Source organism: Nomascus leucogenys, chromosome 13 (assembly GCF_006542625.1).
Source record: "Nomascus leucogenys isolate Asia chromosome 13, Asia_NLE_v1, whole genome shotgun sequence".
NCBI classification, from domain to species: domain Eukaryota; kingdom Metazoa; phylum Chordata; class Mammalia; order Primates; family Hylobatidae; genus Nomascus; species Nomascus leucogenys.
In genome coordinates, this window is record NC_044393.1 from 100395935 (window position 1) to 100417368 (window position 21434).

The 21434-nt window shown below is 36.0% G+C and overlaps 1 protein-coding gene across 15 annotated transcripts in view; it reads right to left on the reverse strand.

Annotated features, from left to right (window-relative positions):
• Positions 1-21434, reverse strand: part of KMT2C (lysine methyltransferase 2C) — a 306019-nt gene that overhangs the window by 142303 nt on the left and 142282 nt on the right. The gene's annotated exons all lie outside the window — the stretch shown is intronic.

Consider the following 21434-nt stretch of genomic DNA (forward strand, 5'->3'; position numbering starts at 1 on the left):
TAGATAGGTGTTCCTATACATATACCAAAAAGACTTAACTTTTGGTGAGCTTGTTTGTAAGTGTGGCTCATAAACAGCTTAGCTGAGATAACTGGAGCCTCATGTAACAGAGACAGTTGGACCCTGCTAACATTATTCACATGTTACTACACTGACTTTATATTCTGCTAATTAACTAGGGACTACAGCAGTTAAAATTATAATTGTTTTCAATGTTTTATGTATAAATCTGTATATCACATACTATCAAACTCTTCCTCACTGTCATCAGTCTACTGCACTGAATCAATATAACAAAGCTAAGTGACTCTTGAGGGCTGAATCAGAAAGAAGAAACAGACACAAAAATTTGGCCAGGCCCAGTGGCTCACACCTGTAATCCCGGCACTTTGGAAGGCCAAGGCGGGCGGATCAGGAGGTCAGGAGATCGAGACCATCCTGGCTAACACAGTGAAACTCCATCTCTACTAAAAATACAAAAAATTAGCCGGATGTGGTGGCGGGCGCCTGTAGTCCCAGCTGCTCAGGAGGCTGAAGCAGGAGAAGCTTCTAAATAATGCATAAACACTGATTACTGTTGTGACACTTTAATTTTATACAATATTTATAAGTATACAGAATAACATTTCAGTGCTATTTTGGCACTCAAGGGTATTAATGCATTAGAAACACAGAAAAAAAATAAATATTTGTCTTCATTGATAAAGTGTAATAACCAGCTTTTACAAAAGAGGTAATTTTTTATAACTCCCAAGGTATCTAAATATGTTTAGTGCATTAACAGAACCCAGAATTAACTACAAATACAACACCTTGGTAGTCTAAATATCCGAACAGAAAGGCCACGTAAATGTCGAAAGAAAAAGTACAATCAGTTGAAAAATGTTTATAACAACTCATTAACATAACTAATTTCTGCTAAGTTGTTAAAATCTAAAATCACTTATTTTGATACCATATGGCAAGTTTTACAGAAGCCTTTTGCACTAAAAATAATCTTGGCAGATAAAATATGAGAGGTAAGTATATAATAACAGAAAATAATTTAAATTGACCAGCTTCTCAATGTCTTTCTCATTTTAGAAACACCAATATGTTCTCTTAATCATATTGGTGGTTCTAACCTGCAATGAAAAATATTGTATTACTTTAGCTAAACTACTATGAAAAGTACTGGAATATATCTAACATACTAATTTACAATATCATATAAAGATATCAGTGAATAAAAGAAGGAAAAGAAAACACTACATTTAGGAGAACGCTTCAAACCCATCTGTTACAATTACATAGCTAATGAAGAGCACTCGGCATTAAAAGAAAATGTTTACTATATATACATAGTCTGGAATGTATCTTCCTAAACCAAATAAAAAGTCCTTGTAAAATCGTAGACAATATCAAAGAATGGATTTCCACAGAGAACTTCTCAAATGTCAACACTCTTATACACTACACATAAAAGAAATCAAGCAAGTTAAAATATTAATAATATATTAAGTAATATATAATACATAAGTAACAATTACGAAGCTAATTAACATTTGGGGACAAGGGATAAAGTAAACAGCTCTTGACCGGGCATGGTGGCTCACACTTTCAATCCCAGAACTCTGGGAGGCTGAGGCAGGTGGATCATTTGAGCTCAGGAGTTCAAAACCAGCCTGGGCAACATGGTGAAACTCCATCTCTACAAAAAATACAATAATTAGGTGGGCATGGTGGCATGCACCTATGGTCCCAGATACTCACGAGCCTGGGGTGGGAAAATTGCTTGAGCCCAGGAGGTTGAGGCTGCAGTGAGCTGTGATCACACTACTGCACTCTAGCCTGGGCAACAAAAGTGAGAACCTCTCTATAAAAAAAAAAAAAAAAAAAAAGCCCTTAAATGGTATATCAACTAAATGGTTTATTTGAATCAATAATGAAAATTCCTAGACAGCATTTTTTTCTTTTTACTTTTATTCATCATTAAAAAGACAGGGAGTAAGAAAAGGAAAAAAAGTAACATGTTATATTTTCCCATATTAATCCAAGAACACAATAACAACAACAACAACAACAAAAACTCAGTGAGAACTCATATTGCCAATTTTAAGAACGAGTCTGAGGAATTTTCAAAACTTTTATTTAATAGATTGAAGTAAGAATCTGTCAAAATGTATCTATAAAACAAAACAGAATGTACAAAATTTCTGAGATTAAAGTTGTATCATAAAAAAATACCAAGAAGTTAAATATCCCACAGTTCATTTAATTAATTATCCAGTATTTATTCTGTACCAACTATAGCAATGGTTTTAGGCTACGTGCTCTAATAAATAAGTATTATAAGGCTCCCCATGCTCCAAATTTGTTTTTAATCTTCACTAATCTTTTTTTAGTATTAGGCAACTAGGATTCTCCCAGGATGCAGTAATTAAAGAACAAGGATGGAAAGTAAGAGAAAGAGGTAGAATGACATGAAAATCTGATCCAGAAGGTCCAATGTCTGTTTTATATCAGTACCAGAAAGGGAGAAAATAGGAGGGATTATAATCACCAAATTCTAAAGGAAAAGTTATGTAAATATCTAATAATAAAAGCTAACATTTAATTAAGCATAATCCTCATTCAACAGATGAGGAACCTAAAATCCAAAGAGTCATTATCACTGTTCCACTTATCTCTACATCCCTACAAAAATACCCACTCTTGATCTGTAACAATGCCTCCTTAAACTCCCTGAATGGCAGCTTCAGGTAAAAACTTCCCAGAAAGTTTGAAATAACAAGGATAAAAGGAAAATTCTCGGAGCCACATAAAAAAGAAAACAGATCATTACAAAAAAAGAAGAATCAGGCATCAGTTCTCATTACCAATACTGAATTAAAAAGAAACCCCCAAAAAATCATTATTTTCCTAGGTCTATAAAAAATTATTTAAAACCAAAATTTTATTGTCTGTTAAGCTAACATTGAAGTCCATGGATAACAAATGTAAATAGGTTAAATTCTCTAGTAAAACACAGCAACTTTCAAAACATACAAAATATACTACTTAACACATACACATATTTTACATATAACTATACTACAGACTTCATTTATGTATGTGTGTGTGTGTACACATATATAATATAAAATGAATGAAATACTTTGGATATCTGTCCCTGCCAAAATTTCATGTTGAAATGTAATCCCCAATGTTGGAGGTGGGGCCTTATGGGAGGTGTTTGGGTCATGGGGGAAAATCCCTCATGGCTTGTTGCTGTCCTTGCAATAATGAGTGAGTTCTCACAACATCTGGTTGTTCAAAAGTGTATGGCATCTCCACCCCTCTCCTTTGCTCCTGTTCTTGCTATGTGAGATGCTTGCTCTCCCTTCTCCTTCCACCATGATTTCAAACTTTTTTTTAAATTTATTATTTATTTTTTTGAGACAGAGTTTCACTCTGTTGCCCAGGCTGGAGTGCAGTGGCCCGATCTCGGCTCACTGCAACCTCCGCCCCCCAGGTTCAAGCAATTCTCCTGCCTCAGCCTCCCGAGTAGCTGGGATTACAGGCACCTGCCACCAGGCCCAGCTAAATGATTTCAAACTTCCTGAAGCCCTCACCAGAAGCAGATGGCCAGCACCACACTTCCTGTACTGTCTGCAGAATTGTGAGCCAATTAAACCTCTTTTTGTTATCAATTACCCAGCGACAGGTATTTCTTTACAGCAACACAGGAGCGGCTATATATATATGTGTGTGTGTGCATATATATGTATATATATACATATATTCATACATATGCACAATGCACAGTGACATACACAATTCAAAAACAGACTTGAGGGGAAAAAACACAAATTCTATCCAAAAAAATGCAGGTATAGCAGTAATTGCAAAGAAATAGAATTTAAACTAAAAAGCAGTGAACAAGTCGAAGATAATATTTCATAATAACATAAGTTTTATGTTACAGTGTAAATTCCAAAAGAAGCCATAGTCATTAAAGTTTATAAACCTAATAAATATATATCACATATAAAAAGTAAAGCTGAGTAGAAATAACATGCATAGATTAGACTTTAACATAGCTCTCAAATCAGGATATTAAGTAGATATGAAATAAATAATAACAATGATCGGGTTTGATTCAAACAGACACATAAAATACACACAGATCTCTATATTCCAAAAATAGAGAAAACATTCTATTCAAATGTACATAGAATTTTCAAAAAAAATTCACATGTATGGTCATAAAGAAATGTCCACATATTTTAAAAAGCAGGTATTTCCTAGGTTATATTCAGTAAAAGCAGATGTGTCCCTAGACCTAATACAATAAAAATTAGAAATTCACAATATAAGGATAAATTCCCAAATCTACCCACTGGCAAAATTTAAAAGTCCTTTCTAAATAACAGCAGAGTTTCAATCAAGAAGAAAAATCACGTATTATTTTTAAATGATTAAGAAACATCAAAAAACCTGTGACATGGCAAATGTGGTATTCAGAGGAAAATATAGCTTCAAACATGCAAAACTGTAAGACTAAATAATTAAAATAAATAATGCCCGATTCAAAAATTAAGCCAATAAGAATCAACATATAATCCATGAGATTCACAATCTAGGGAAGTAAACCCACCCTAATACTGTGTTTATTAAAATACTATTAATGAGATTCGATGTTTAAACAACTGTTCGCTTTAGAAAACGAAATAGAGCTGACTGAAATAAAACCTAATCTATGAAATTATTATGTATATGAATTGACCTGAAGTAATGAACAGTTCAGTGGCTGACTCATAATTCTTCTTCTGGTCCAGGCTAATCATTCTAGTTGGCATACTATTAAACACACATTTCTGATTGAAACATCTGCTAAAAAAGTAACATCAAACGACATTACAAAATCAAAATGGAGACTGCTAAGAGTGGGATTTTTCTCCTGCCAGTATCTTTCCTTTCTGACACATCCTCCTCACTGCTGCCACAGTAATCTTTCTAAAGGAATACAAATATATTCTGAATCAGACGCAAACCCCTCAATACAGAATGCGTGGTAGGCAGTATCCTAAAATGCCCACATACCACCAACCCCACCAAATTCTCTACCCTAATACAGAGGCTGTAAATATGATGAAATATCATGGCAAGGATAATGCCATTAATATATTATATGGCAAAGGAATTCTGCAGATGTGATTAAAGCCACCAATTAACTGCCTTTGAATTAATCAAAAGGGAGATTTGCCTAATCTAATCAAATAATCCCTTTGAAAGCAGAGTTTTCTCCAGCTAGCAGCAAAAGGGAAATTCACAGCAAGGGAACATTTCAATACACTGTTACTATCTTTGAAGATAAAAAGAGCCAGGAGCAAAAACCAAAGAGTGGCCTCTAGGAACTGAGAGTGACCCAGGCCAATAGGCAGTAAGAAAATGGCGAGCTTGGCAGGGCGTGGTGGCTCACGCCTGTAAGCCCAGCACTCTGGGAGGCCGAGGGGGCCGGATCACGAGGTCAGGAGATTGAGACCATCCCGGCTAACACGGTGAAACCCCGTCTCTACTAAAAATACAAAAAAAAAAATTAGCCAGCATGGTGGCGCACATCTGTAAGCCCAGCCATTTGGGAGGCTGAGGCATGAGAATCACTTGAACCCAGGAGGCAGAGGTTGCAGTGAGCCGAGATTGTGCCACTGCACTCCAGCCTGGGCGACAGCAAGAATCCGTCTCAAAAAAAAAAAAAAAAAAAAAAAAAAAAGGAAGAAAATGGCGAGCTCAGCCCTACAACTGCATAGAACTGAATTCCTCCCACACCTGAATGCGCCTAGAAGAGGATTCACCCCCAGAGCCTCCACCCAGGTAACACCTTGATTTGAGTCTTGTGAGACCTTAAACAGAGCACAGTTGAGCCTGCCCTGAGTTCTGACCTAAGTAAATGGGTGCTGTTTTAAGATATTAAGTTTATGGTAATTGCTTTATAATAATAGATAACAAATAGAGCAGCATTTCAAGGCCCTCCATGCTTTGGTCTCTGCCAAACCACTATTACATTTTTAATATATTTTTTTAAACATTATACTTATTACACAATGTCTTAACACTATGAAGTAAAAATGTAAATATTTTAAACTCTGGCTTGGAAATGAGGAGGCAGAATCTCAGATATTTTCCTAAAATAAAATAGGAGAGGCAAGCTTTCTGAGTCCACAAAAGTGCCCTCTACCTATTGGGTCAAAGAAAAAGTAATTTCTCTATTTGTAACAACATACATAAATTATAAACCCTGGAGAAATAGGTCCCTAATAGCTATAATCTTTAACATAACCACAAATAAAAACATGAATAAATCTGACTACATAAAAATGTAAAACCTATGTGGTGAGAACACACATTACAGGAAAAAACATTAAATGACAAAAAATAACCTCCAATTTGAATTACAAATATCTAGTATCCTGGATATATAAAAATAAAGCATGTAAGTTATAAAAATGAGTATAATTTTAAAATAGACAAGGATACTTTATAGAATTTCATAATTTAAGGAAGGCATAAAGTTAGCCAATAAACTATGGGTAATATGCAAGAATCAGTAAGCATTATTATTTGCCAGCAACTAAGCTAAGTACTTTATAAGAATTACTTCATTCCCATCTACGCCAGGCACAGTGGCTCACGCATGTAATCCCAACACTTTGGAAGGAAGAGGTGGGTGGATCACCTGAGGTCAGGAGTTTGAGACCACCCTGGCCAACATGGTGAGACCCCGTTTCTATTAAAAATACAAAAATTAGCTGGGCCTGGTGGCAGGCGCCTGTAATCCCAGCTACTTGTTAGGCTGAGGCAGAAGAATCAGTTGAACCCAGGAGGTAGAAGTAGCAGTGAGCCGAGATCGCACCACTGCACTCCAGCCTGGGCAACAGAGTGAGACTCCATCTAAAAAAAAAAAAAAAAAAAAAAGAAATTACTTTATTCCCATCTAACCACCACCATTTTAGGTAGATATCACTATTTTTCATTTTACAAATGAAGCAGAGAGGTTAAATTTCCTTGTTCAAGCCCATAGAGTCAGGAAATGAAAGAGGAACTGAACTCAAGGAGTTCATAATTAGTTATATACAAGTAATAAAGACAAATTCATCGACTATAGAAATGTACTGAATACTTTGTCTTGTTTACATAATGGTTTTTATTTAGGTTGTAAGAAAATAACATATAGCCAGGCATGGTGGCTCGTGCATGTAATCCCAGCACTTTGGGAGGCCAAGGCAGGCAGATCACTTGAGACCAGGAGTTCGAGACCAGCCTGGCCAACATGGCAAAACCCCATTTCTACTAAAAAAAATACAAAAATTAGCCAGGCATGGTGGTGCACGCCTGTAATCCTAGCTACTTGAGAGGCTGAGGCAGGAGAATCGCTTGAACCCGGGAGGTGGAGGTTGCAGTGAGCCAAGATTGCACCACTGCACTCCAGCCTGGGTGACAGAGCTGCACCTTGTCTCAAAAAAATAAAAAAGAAAAAACAAAGTAAGAAAAGAAAGTAGCCACTTTGGGGTTAGAATCCATAAAATACTCTCAGTGTCAACCAAAAGAAATGTACTGCAATGTTCACAGAACACAATTCATAATGACCTCAAATTGAAAGTCCTCAAAATGCCCAACGGTAAAATAAATAAATTATAGTACTCTTAACAACAGAATACTATACATCAATGAGAAAAATAAACGACTGGAAGGAACAATTTGGATTTATCTCACAAATATATACGTGAAAGATGACAGAAAACAGTACTTAGTAGCTCAATTATACAAAGTACAAAGCCAATTACACAAAATACAGACATAGGCAAGACTCACCTATGTTGTTACTAGATGACTGTGCATGTCTTTGGGGAGTCAGGAATAGTAACCAACAGGAGGCTTGAATGGAATTTCTGGGGCGCTAGTTGTTTCCTGATGTGATTTTAGTATATAGGTTCTAATATTTGGGGTATTCCTAGAAATGTGTACCTATTATTCACTTGCTATATATATATATATATATATATATACATATAGCACTATATATATATATATACATATAGCGCTACATATATAGCATATAGGATATAGCTATATACATAGCCTATATATACAGCAAAGTGAATTTTATATATAATTCTTCAACATATTTTTAGAAAAATTAAGTTTTTTTTAGAAAATTGAGAGAATTTTAGATAAAAACTCAACTTTTAATGGAAAATATTTTCCTTTTTCTTTCTCACATGAAATTCTACATCAAGGTTAGTATCCTACCTGGTATCTCTCCAATAGTGGGTTAAGAGTTTGTTTTCTTCTCAAGTAACCTGTATTATATTAGGATGATATTAACTGAAATAATCATATAGATGAATGCACCATAAAGCTAATTCTAAGATATCTGTCCTTAGCCAAAAGCAGAAAAGGGATACACATAACTTCCACATAAAACATCCACCCCCATTTTTTTGGTTATTCTTAAAAGCTCATAATGTATACAATGATAAAATTTATTGTTTCAAATTAGGGTTTTTGAACATGTTTGCTTAACACAACTTTAAAGTTAATAAGAAAACACTGCATATTACAGAAGAGTTAAATACTTCAAAAAGTAGGAAAAAATTTAAAAGCTTTCATTTGAGTAGGAGTAAACAAAGACACAGTAAGAATCAAGTTAGTTGGATACACTTAAATCATGTCTTTTAAGAACATAAGAACAGATTATTTGCTTTCTCTTTAGTCCAAAACCTTGGTGTAATTTTAGTCCAAATTTGAAACTAACAGAAGAATACTCAGCTTCTTAAAAGTTTTATTTCAAGAACAGTAAAAGGACTTCTGGTCTTACAAACATTAGACAGATAAAACGAGTTTCTCCAAACAGATGTATGTAAAAATCTAGTATATATATCCCCAAGCTGAGTCAATAAGGTGAACCAGATTCTGGTTGAATTGAATCCTTGAAATATAACTTTGATGAACAAACTGTTTGTGTTTTCCACTTTTCTTAAAAAAGAAGTGATAAAGCAGATTTCCAGTACCTGCCAAATGACAAAATGCTACTCACCAGGTAAAAACCACTACCAAAAATCAGAATCACAGCAGGGCTATCAGTAAAATTATTAATGCCACAAATTAACATGATGTTAACAGCTGAATTATGCATCAAAAGAGTATTTATATAATCACAGCAAATAACTCAAATCTTTTACATCACTAGTAAACTCAAAAAAAAAAGAGCAAAAAGCAGTAACATTAAATTTCATTATTGATCTACTAGCTTTAAATATTTAATACTAGTACACTTAGTTTTGATTACTTTGAAATTGAAAGAAAAACAATATCTTTTAATGACTTTCAGTTATAGGAAAGATGATATTAAAAGAAAATATACAACTATAGCTTAGCTACAGGTATAAAATTGTTTTAAAGATGCGTAATTGTGCTATTGAATTAAACTGAAAACATAAATATCAACTCATGATTTTGAAAAAAAAATCTTTTTTATGTTTGGTTTTGGTATAAGGAGAGACAAGTAAGTCAGAAGAACAGAAAATACAGAAATAGACTCATTTTTCCATATTCAATTAATTTTTGACCAAGGGGCCAAGATAATTCAAGACAGCAATAAATAATCTTTTAGAATGATGCTGGAACTGCTAAATAATCCATATGGAAAACTAAGAAACATGAATCTTATCTCATATTCTCTTATCATATGTGTAATTTAACCATAAATGGATTTTTTAAACCTACAAGTAACACTGGAGCAAGCAAAGATTTTTTAATAAAGCAAAAAGAGCATAATTTTTTCAAATTCCAAAAAATTAACAAATGACAAACATCATCAAAATTAAACCCTCTGCTGTTCAATAAACATTGCTAAATAAATGAAAACAAGTCACACATTAGGCAAAAATATTTATAAAATGCATCTCCAATAACTGACTTCTGTGAATAATATATAAAAAAAACTCTTACAACTCAAGAAGATGACAAGCAAATCAATTGGAAAAAAATGGTGGGAGAGACAAAATACTTTAACAGACATGTCACCAAAGACATACAAATGGCAAAAAAAGACATAAAAAGAGGCTCAATCTAATTAATCATCAGGGAATGCAAAATCAAACCCACAATAAAGTATCACTAAATGCCAACCAGATGGCTAAAATTTAGAAACAGTGGCAATATCCAGTGCTGGCAACAATGTACAGCAAATGGAACTCTCAGATCTCTAGAAATGGAAAAGTATACAGACACTTTTTAAGAAACTGTGAAACTGTTTTCCAAAGTTAAGAATATATTTCCAACAAGTCAGAAATTCCAGTCCTAGGTATTTACCCAAGAAACATGAAAAGATACATCCACACGAAGCATGTTACATAAATGCTCACAGCAGCTTTATATACTGGCCAAAAATTGAACGAAACTTAACTGTAAGCTAGTGAATGGACCAATCTCAAAACCATTATGCTAAGTTAAAAAAGGCAGACAGAAAAGATTCTATACTGCATGGTTCCATTCATATATTAGTCTAGAAAAGGCAAAACTATAGGAAAGCAACAGATCGGTGATTGCCAGGAGCTGGAGTGGGAGGTAGGCAGTAACTTCAAAAGGTCATGAGCGAATTTATGGGTAAAGGGTCTATTCTGTGTCTTGACTATGATGGTAATTACATGACTGTTCATATTTACCAAATCACATTCAATACACACCTTAGAAGGAGTGAATTATAGTGTATGCAAAATATACCTTAACAAAACAATGACTCACACATAAATTTATTTATTTATTGGGTAACAGCATAGGGACTAATACAGAATAACTTTCCTAAAATGTCTCAAATCTGAAGAAAATGTAAAAGCTAACTAATTGAAGTTACCTGTAAATAACCAAAAACTGGCTGGAATGGGAGGGCATTTTACCCTTGAAAAAAAGTGGAATATCATTGGCTAAAATCTGTATTTAAATAGAGTTTCAGTCTGGGCACGATGGCTCCTGCCTGTAATCCCAGCACTCTGGAAGGCCAAGGAAGGTGGACCACCTAAGGCCAGGATTTTGAGAGCAGCCTGGCCAACATGGCGAAACCCTATCTCTACTAAAAATACAAAAATTAGCTGGGTGTGGTGGTGGGCACCCATAGCCCCAGCTACTTGAGAGGCTGAGGCACGAGAATCACTTGAACCTGGGAGGTGGAGGTGGCTGTGAGCCGAGATCACGCCATTGCACTCTAGCCTGGGCGACAGAGACCCTGTCTCAAAAGAAAAGAAAACAAAATTCTACAACTAATAAGTATAGTAATTTCAATGAAAATTTTAGTGGATGGGCTTAACAAGAGATTGGTAGAAAATTGGTCCATCTCCTTGAAAATACATGAATAGCGTATCTATTCTGAGGAACTAAAAGTAAAAACACTGGGAAGAAAACGAATAGATCCTCAGTAATCTACAAAATATCAAATATACTAACATTCATGTAATTAGAGTTACAGAGGAAGAGGAGAGAGAAATGAGACAGAAAAAGAGTAAGAAATAAAAGTCAAGCTTTTCACAAATTTGGTGAAAAATATCAACTTACAGTTTCAAGAAGCTCAGCAACCCCCAAGCAGGATGAATACAAAGAAAACCACACCTAGGCACATCATAGTCAGACTGCTGAAAACCAAAGATAAAGAGAAAATCCTGAAAGCAGCCAGAGAATATCAAAACATTATTATATACATGGGAATAATGATACTACTGACACCACACCTGACTTCTCACTAGAAACCATGGAAGACAGGAAACAATGCAACATCTTTTAAATGCTTGAAGAAGAAAAACATAATCATCCCAGAACTCTATATTCAGGGAAAAAAGGCAAAAATGAATGCAGACTTCCACTTCCAGACAAAATGCAGAAAATGTACTTTTCCCTGTTCTTTCCACTAAATACAGCTTTAAAAACCCTTGGCCGTGATACATAAGACAAACAAAAGAAGACAACAAAATGTAGAGAGAGGGCAGACCAATTAGGGCTTCAGGTGCCAAGAAACAAAAGAGGATGAATTCCCTAGGTTTCCTTTCTGACTCATATATACAAGAAAAGTTGCTAGAGAAGCAGACAACTCAGAAACACCAACAGGCACACACATACGTAAAACTCCAAGAAAATTCTGCTGTCTCTTGTCAAAAGAGCAGGGAAGCGGCAGGCTATCAAGACAAAAAACTCATAGACAACAACAAACCAGTTTAAGCCAAATGGTACAAATAAAAGCCCAAGCCATATATCTTTGCAAAGACTTAAAAGGAGGACATGGTCAGCCATTCCCTACTCCTACCCACAGACAACATGATACCACAGCAGGCCAAGTGGGGACACAGGACATTCATACCCACTGAGCAGTAACGTGGCTTCCTCCCTCTAGAGTGTGGATGGAAAAAAAGTGGGGAGCCTGAGTTCAACACCCGCCCAATGATAAGGACATATCCCTATCCCTCCCTCTAAAGAGATACGACAGGAGAGGCCTACTGGAGAATCAAACCTCAAAGCACTGCCCAGTGATAACTTAATCACCCCTCCATCCCAGTGTCAATGGAGGCCAAGTGAAAAGCAGGAACCCTTTGAGCCAGGGTGGTATTCACAAAGGCATAATGCAAGTCCAGAGTTTTCACTCCTACTCAGCATTTACTAGGTGTACGTCTCCATCAGTGAGTCAACAAAGGCCTATTATGGAACTGGAATCTTCACATACACCTGGGAGTAGTAACAAGGCTGTGCCCCGCCTCCACCCCAAAAGCAAAGTTTCAGATAAATCCTACTAAAAGGGGGGATTTAAATAAAATGCAGAGCTTCATAACACAACATTTAAAATGCAAAGGATTAAACCAAATAGAACATGTCATACCATACTAAGAACCAGGAAAATCTGAACAGGAATTTGAAAATAGAGTCAAAAGGTGCAAACAATGAGAATTCATAGATGTCATAAGTATCTATCAAAGATTTTAAGCTATATATTATAAAACTGCTTCAACAAGCAATTACAGCCGGACACAGTCACTCACGCCTGTAATCCCAGCACTTTGGGAGGCAGAGGTGGTCAGATCACTTGAGGTCAGGAGTTCGAGACCAGCCTGGCCAACATCATGAAACCCCACCTCTACTAAAAATACAAAAATTAGCCAGGCATAGTGGTGCACGCCTGTGATTCCAGCTACTCGGGAGGCTGAGGCATGAGAATCACTCGAACCCAGGAAGCAGAGGCTGCGGTGAGCCGAGATCATTCTACTGCATTCTAGCCTGGGCAACAGAGCAAGACTCTGTCTCAAAAAAAAAAAAAAAAAGCAATTACAAACATAATTTTGAAACAAAGGAAACAATACAAAGTTTCACAAAGAAATCAAGAAAGAAACAAATACTAAGTTGAAAACTAAAAAATATGCTAACAAAAATAAAATACAAACTAAGCTGAACAACAAAATGGGAGAGATTACCCAACCTAAACAAGAGAGGAAAATGAACTGATTTAAAAAAAAAAAAGGGCGGGGTGGGGTGGGGGGGGGGGGGACACGGTCACTCAGGCTTGTAATCCTAGCACTTTGGGAGGCCAAGATGGGTGGATCACCTGAGGTGAGGAGTTCAAGACCAGCATGGCCAACATGGCAAAACCCTGTCTCTACTAAAAATACAAAAATTAGCTGGGCATGGTGGCACACACCTATAATTCCAGCTACTCAGGAGGCTGAGGCAGGAGAATCACTTAGACCCAGGGGCGGAGGTTGCAGTGAGCTGAGATCACACCACTTCACTCCAGCCTGGGCAAAAGAGCAAAACTCTGACAATAAATAAATAAATAAATTAAAAAAAAAAAAAAAGGACATTAAAGACACTTGTGGGACTATAATAAATGATGCAACATTCCTGTCACTGGAGTCTCAGAAAAGGAACATGATGCAGCTGAACAATTATTCAAAGACCCACAGATTCAAGAAATTGAATAAATCCAAAGAGGATACACACAAATAAATCAATGCTAATATATATCATAAACTTCTGAAAACTAATGACTAAACGAAAAAACCTTGAGAGAAATAAGAGAAATGACACCTTATCCACAGATGAAAAACAACTAAAATAACAGCAGATTTCTCACCTGAAACCATGGAGGCCAGAACAAAGCAGCATAACATTTTTGCAAGTCCTAAAAGAACTGACAACAAAGAATTCTATATCCAGCAAAAACATCCATTAGTAATGAAAGGGAAATCAAGAAATTGTGAGATGAATGAGAACTAAAAATTAGTCATGAGACAAAACTACACCAAAAGAATAGTGAGAAAAGTTATTGAACCAGAAAGGAGAATGATAAAAAGAAGGATTCTCAGAACATCCTGAAGGAAGAAGAACAAACAGTAAAAATATGGGCAATAAAACAGACTTTACTGTTCCTTGAGTTTTCAAAATAATGTTTAACAATTGAAGCAAAAATTGTTACATGGTGCAAAAGCTATGGTGGGTAAAACTGTTGATGCATTTCCAAAACTGAAGGCAGTTGGCACCAAGCTGTACTAGAAGCTGTCGCATTCTCAATTGGCACTACAATTACAGTAAAAATAATGTAGAGTATCACTGAGAATATCACTGATAAAGCAGCAAAAATCATTAATGTTTTAAGTCTTGATCCATGAATACACATCTTTTAATTATCTATGTGAGAAAATGAGAAATAAAGCATAAAATAATTGTTATACCATAGTTTTTCTTGAGGGAAGAATTTGTGATCATGTGATTTATAAACTGAAATAACTGCTTTTTTCATGGAACACCATTTTTACATGTAAGAATAAACTACAATTATTAAAACTTGATTATCTAACATATTTCTTCAAAAATGAATAAAGTGAGCCTGTCACTTCACGGAAAACAAGTTAGAACATGAGTGGACAATAAGATGATTTGAAAAACTTACATCCAACAATGTAAGCTTAACTAATTCCAATACTTAAAAAAGACTTTTCTGATGAGATCAGTGGATTATAACAAATGTGAATTTTGTTATTTATTAAAAATGTGTAGGACTAGGCAAGGTGGCTCACACTTGTAATCCCAGCACTTTGGGATCACTGGAGCCCAGGAGTTCAAGACCAGCCTAGCCAACATAGTGAAACCCCATCTCTACTAAAAATATGAAAATTAGCTGGGGCTGGCGGTGCATGCCTATAGTCCCAGCTACTCAGGAGGCTGAGGCATGAGCATCACTTGAACACAGGAGATGGAAGTGAGCTGAGATCACACCACTGCATTCCAGCCTGGGCAACAGAGTGAGATTCTGTCTCAAACAAACAAACAAAAAAAAACAACTATCAATAGTTGGAATATCTGGATCACTCAGTGAACCAATATTTTACAAAGACAACTTAGTAATCTTATAAAATCATATATGGGTAAAAGATCCCCTGAAATTGCAAGGTAGTCTAATAAATTTTATATATATATATAATGTATATATATATTTTATATATATATATAATGTATATATATATTTTATATATATATATATTTTTTGGTCTGAGATGGAGTCTCACTCTGTCACACAGGCTGGAGTGCAGTGGCACAATTTCAGCTCACTGCAACCTCCACTTCCTGGGTTCAAGTGATTCTCTGCCTCAGCCTCCCCCATAGGTGGGATTGCAGGTGCCTGCTACCATGCCCGGCTAATTTTTGTATTTTTAGTAGAGACAGGGTTTCACAATCTTGGCCAGGCTGGTCTTGAACTCCCAACCTCATGATCCACCCGCTTCAGCCTCCCAAAGTGCTGGGATTACAGGCGTGAACCACCACACCCGTCCCATAAATTATAATTTTGAAAGGTAAAGATATAAAGTTCACTGATGGGATTGCAGTCTTCAGATTGCACCAAACCACTTGAAAAACTTGAGAAACTACCACTTCTCAAGCTTTGGTGTAGTATCAAACAGGAATATTCATTAGGGCTTGTGCTTTCATTCTTATAGTATCTTTTAATAAACAGAAGTTATTTCTGAAATGTAGCTGAATGCTCCAGTATTTTCCTTTACATTCAGTGCTGTATCTCAAGAACTCTTTTACAAAAATATTATCCTATATTATCTTTTTAAATATAAATAAAAATAATTATCTTTTTAAAAGCTTGTGAGTTTAGGTGGAAATATGAAGGGCCAAAAGGAATTGGAAGACATTTTCCTACTATTTGTTCTTTCTCTTGATTTTCATGATTCATTATTCTTGTAGAAGTGACCTTACCACAGTATAAGGTTCACTTATAATCACTGTTCTGCCTTGTAATTTTAGGTGAATTTGTTACAAAATATTATGAAATCTATAGGAAAAGCCAACTTTCAAAGCTATTAAGTGTTTGACTTAATAGTTGAGGGCAATATTATTCAGAAAAATTTCAACCTCATTCCTCAGTGCAAAAAACTGCAATAAAGCTTTACCACTTCCAAGTCGTTAAATTGCTATGTAGAATGGCAATTCAGTATATTCTGCCTCTATATCTAACAAAAATTCACAGGATTTGATGATGAAGTCCACAAACGCAAGTCAAAATCACTGCTGACACTATTATATAATAGTTCACTAAAACATGACAGATTTAAATATTTTCTGCAAAGTACCTGCTAATAAATAATACAATAAATAATCAGGCTTTAAACACCTGACATTTAACAAGCTTTGTAAATTTGTCCAACTCAAGTCTTTCTGCTCCACAGTTACTTTTGTCACTATCAACTGTAACGCATCTTAGCGGATTCCACTTCAGGTTGTACTAAGTTAGTGTTTGCTCAACTTTTCTGAAAATATTTTCTCTTGTAGTTGTTTCACATAGACTATGCATAAACACTAATTCTTCAATCACTTCAAACTCAGCACTGACTTCTGGAATATGTAACAACTGAACAGTACAGGTAACACCTATTCATCCATCAAAAGCCTAAGAAAACCATGAAAAATCATTCACCCTTCTTTCCAAAATGACTTGATATTACTCCCAATGTCCTTAACTTTTAGAGCAATTACTCTCGCTGAAAGGCAAATAGTCTTTTTTAAAGTTTATTTTCTGTGGACACATCTTTGGTTACCCTAATAAAACATAATTTAATTAACTACTGTTGGTAATGGTTTTCCGTGCTTGGCTAACAAGCCATTGAAAAACTTACTTTAATTATAGCCTAATTTCCATTTTTTGTTTTTGAGAAGAAATTCTGCTGTGATAAAATTTTGTTTTAATTTACTAATTTTTCTGACCTTTTAGTTCTATTCCTGTTGGTTGGGAATATTGTGAGAAGTGCCCAGTCTGGTAATGTTGACATATATTATATTCTTTTAGCACAGCCATAGTCTTCTAGCATAATAAATATAATGCTTTGCTATCTAATTTGTTAATAATAATATACATTCCACTATGCCTCAAAAGTGTTACATATAAAGTCCACTTTTATCCTTTTCTTGTTTTAACATGATAGGTAGGTATGCACTGGTAATGAGAGAAATAAATAAGATGCCAGGGCAATATGTGTGGCACACACACACACACACACATACTGACAAACTGTAACTATGTCACTATGATTCGTAGCATGCAGAGCAGCAATTTGAAATATATGTGCTCTCTGCAGCAACCAACTCTGACACTGTAGTGCAACAGAAGTCATATATAATGCCCAAATAAATGGGTGTGGTTTTGTTCCCATAAAACATTAGTTTTAAACACTCATACCTGAATGTCATACGATTTCCTATGTCATAAAATATTATTCTCTTTTAAATTTTTTTCAGACATTTTAAAAGGTAAAAAACATTTTTAGCTCATGTCCCACATTAACATAGCTGGAAGACAGAATGTGACCCACAGGCTGTCATTTGCTGACACCTCAATCCGCCCCTCTGTAGCCTTCAGGGTCCTAAATAAACTTCTATAGTATTTAACGGCCCCTAAATTCCCTTTTTGTCTTCCCAGCTCTGCAGACTGCCAGAAGCTTCTCAGCTTTTCAACCTGTCAGCTGGATTTTTATGAACTGAGCAATTAACGCAAGGGGAAAAGAAAATTTAATGTCAGGCCAAACTCTGCACAACCTTACCCTCTGAGTTCTCACTCCCTCAGGTCCTCACCACTCTTCTACTTTTCTGATCCCTTAAATATTTATTTGAAACAACATTTTATACAGCTTTTCTAATTGTTCTCAGTGGAAAGGCTAGTCTAAACCAAGTATCTCTGCCATAGGAAGAGGTGGAAATAACACTTATACTACCAAATATAAAGACTTAGTATAAAGCTACAGTAACAATGACATCCTGATATTATCACTGGGATTCTCAAATACATAAAGAATTAAACAGAAAACCTACGAACAATCTAAAATATATTGAACATTTGCTATATAATAGGTTATATTTCAAATGAGGAGGAAAAAGATATTTCAATAAATGGTGTAGTAACAATTGGCTTTCCATGTGTGAAAAAATGATACTGGACCCCTTATATCACACGATACATAAATCAATTTCAAATAGATAAAACACTTACACAATAGTGCACAACTAGAGAAATAAGCTTTTGAAGTATATTTTCAAAACAAGTTAGAAACTGTTAAAAGGTTTTTAATTTTTGAAATAAATACATTACCATGGTTCAAAAGTTCCTAAAGGGTATGCAGTACAAAATCACCTTGTATACAACTGTATAAAATAAGTTTCCTAGAGGCAAAGAATTTTACCAGTTTCCTATGCAACCTTCACAAGATATTTTATGCAGATATAAGTTCATACTATTCTCTGCCCCTCCCCTACACTTTACATTCAAGGGGTCCTTTACAATATCAAAGAATACCACCTACCTCATCACAAAGTTAAGTTCATTTCTTTTAACTTATTTAATACTAAAAACAAAGATTAAAATTAAATCGAGACATCTTCATTGAATGGGCCTACCAAAATTTAACTATGTTTTTAAATAGGCATACAAAACTCTTAATTTTCTAAAACAGAAATTTTTCAGTTTCCTCCTAGCTCCAGAGTCAAGGTGTCAGGGTGACAGGAAACAAACATATTCATTCATTCCCTCATTCATTCATTTTTGAGACAAGGTCTGGCTCTGTTGCCCAGGCTGGAGTGCAGTGGCGCAATCTCAGCTCACTGAAACCTCTGCATCCTGGGCTCAAGCCATCCCTCCCACCTCAACCTCTTGAGTAGCTGAGACTACAGGTGTTCACCACCATACCCTCCTTTTTCTTTTTTTTTGGTACTTTTAGTGAAGAGACAGGGTCTCGCCACATTGCCCAGGCTGGTCTCGAACTTGTGAGCTCAAGTGAGGTGCCTGCCTCAGCCTCCCAAAGTGCTGGGATTACAGGTGTGAGCCACTATGCCCAGCCACATCAATTTTTAAGTAGATATATACCTAACCGCATTCCAAGGTCAAATAAATATCTAGGATTATCTTGCTGTATCCAGAGCTTGCACTTAACATTGTGATGAAATAATCCATTGTTAATTTTTTGATGTCCTCCTTCTATCCCTGCATTTGAGAGTGAAAAGATAAAATAATTTCTTACTGTGCACATGATGATTGAGTACTGACAGGTAACATGATTTGGGGAAGATGTCACTTGACATTAGCCAGCAATGTCAGAGACAGATTAAGAAGTGAAGACTCCTGATTGCTTCCCATTAAAAATAATAATTATGACCAGGTATGGTGACACGTACCTGTAGTCCCAGCTATGTGGGAGGCTGAGCTGGAAACACTGCTAGAGTTCAAGGTTGCAGTATACTATAATTACATGTGTGAACAGGCACTGCACTCCACCATGAGCAACACAGAAAGATCCCTCTCTGCCGGACCCCTCACTCCCAAAATAGAAGACTATCTCTTAAAAAATAAATATTATTAGGGTTTATTTAGAAACTTTTATTTAGAAAACCTTATAATACAAAAACACACTTGAGAGGCATTTGAGATTATTGACCATACCTCCTTAAATCTATTAATCCAAACTACTATAATTTCTACTATACTTCCGGTAACTTTTATTCTGTGTTAACATCCACCTTTTCACTGGTTCTTCCTCAGACCAAAGGATCAATATTCCATCTTCTTTTCTCTTCTTGTTCTCCAAAGTCAGTTTGATTTGCCACCATTGCTAGTTAGGAAAACTGTCTATGATTCCTACCCTGACATTTAGTGTCAAAGCCATTTCACAGGGTTTCAGGCTCAGGACAACCAAACAAAACTTGTGATCTTCCAACATACTCAGACTTGGAAAAAAAAGACATCTGCAGTTCCTCCAATTTATAAAGAATCAAATACTACGCATTCTATTACTACAATATTTCATCTTTATGTTTTACACATAATACCTAAACTCAAGATTTTACACTCATTGGCCTTTAATCTATAGCAGTAATCCTAAATATGTTTGTCTTCAAGTAAATCTCTTCCAATTCAATTACAAACGGCTGGGGGAATTTAGATTATTTAATACTGCTCTTCTTATTTAAAAAGTACATTACTGAAATTCCTCATCTTGGCATGCAAAGCCAAGGAAATTTTCCATTCCTGTCCCCCAGTATTCTCTACCCTACTTATTCTCCAGTCATTCGTACATATGTGCCATTTCTCCAAAATCCATATACCCTCATAGTTTCAAACCCTGTAAAGGGTGACCCTTTGTCTAAAATTCCTATGTTAATCTACTGAAACTCACCCATCCTCCAAGCACCACCTTAAATCTTTCCTTCTTTAAAAATATTTTCAGATTCCCTCAGTTAAGACATATTTCCAATAATAGACACTGTTTATTGACTACAAAATATCCATTCCCCCTTCTTCCTTCCTACGGATTTCCACTTTTTCAGATACGCACCCTGCTGTAAGCAGAAACATGCTTCAGAGGGGCTAAATACTCTCCCCAGTCTCAGAGGAAAGCCAATCATGGCTGTCTCAACTTCTTTATCAGTTACTAGTTTAAGATATGAAAACTCGGCCGGGCGCGGTGGCTCACGCCTGTAATCCCAGCACTTTGGGAGGCCGAGGCGGGCGGATCATGAGGTCAGGAGATGGAAACCATCCTGGCTAACACAGTGAAACCCCGTCTCTACTAAAAATACAAAAAAAATTAGCCGGGCGTGGTGGCAGGTGCCTATAGTCCCAGCTACTCGGGAGGCTGAGGCAGGAGAATGGCGTGAACCCGGGAGGCGGAGCTGGCAGTGAGCCGAGATCGCGCCACTGTACTCCAGCCTGGGCGACAGAGCGAGACTCTGTCTCAAAAAAAAAAAAAAAAAAAAAAAAAGATACGAACACTCAAGGTAATTCTAGCTAATAAGATGTTAAGAGGAATATGCTAGGGGCAGGGTGTGGTGGCTCAGGCTTGTAATCCTAGCACTTTGGGAGGCTGAGGCGAGTGGGTCACCTGAGGTTAGGA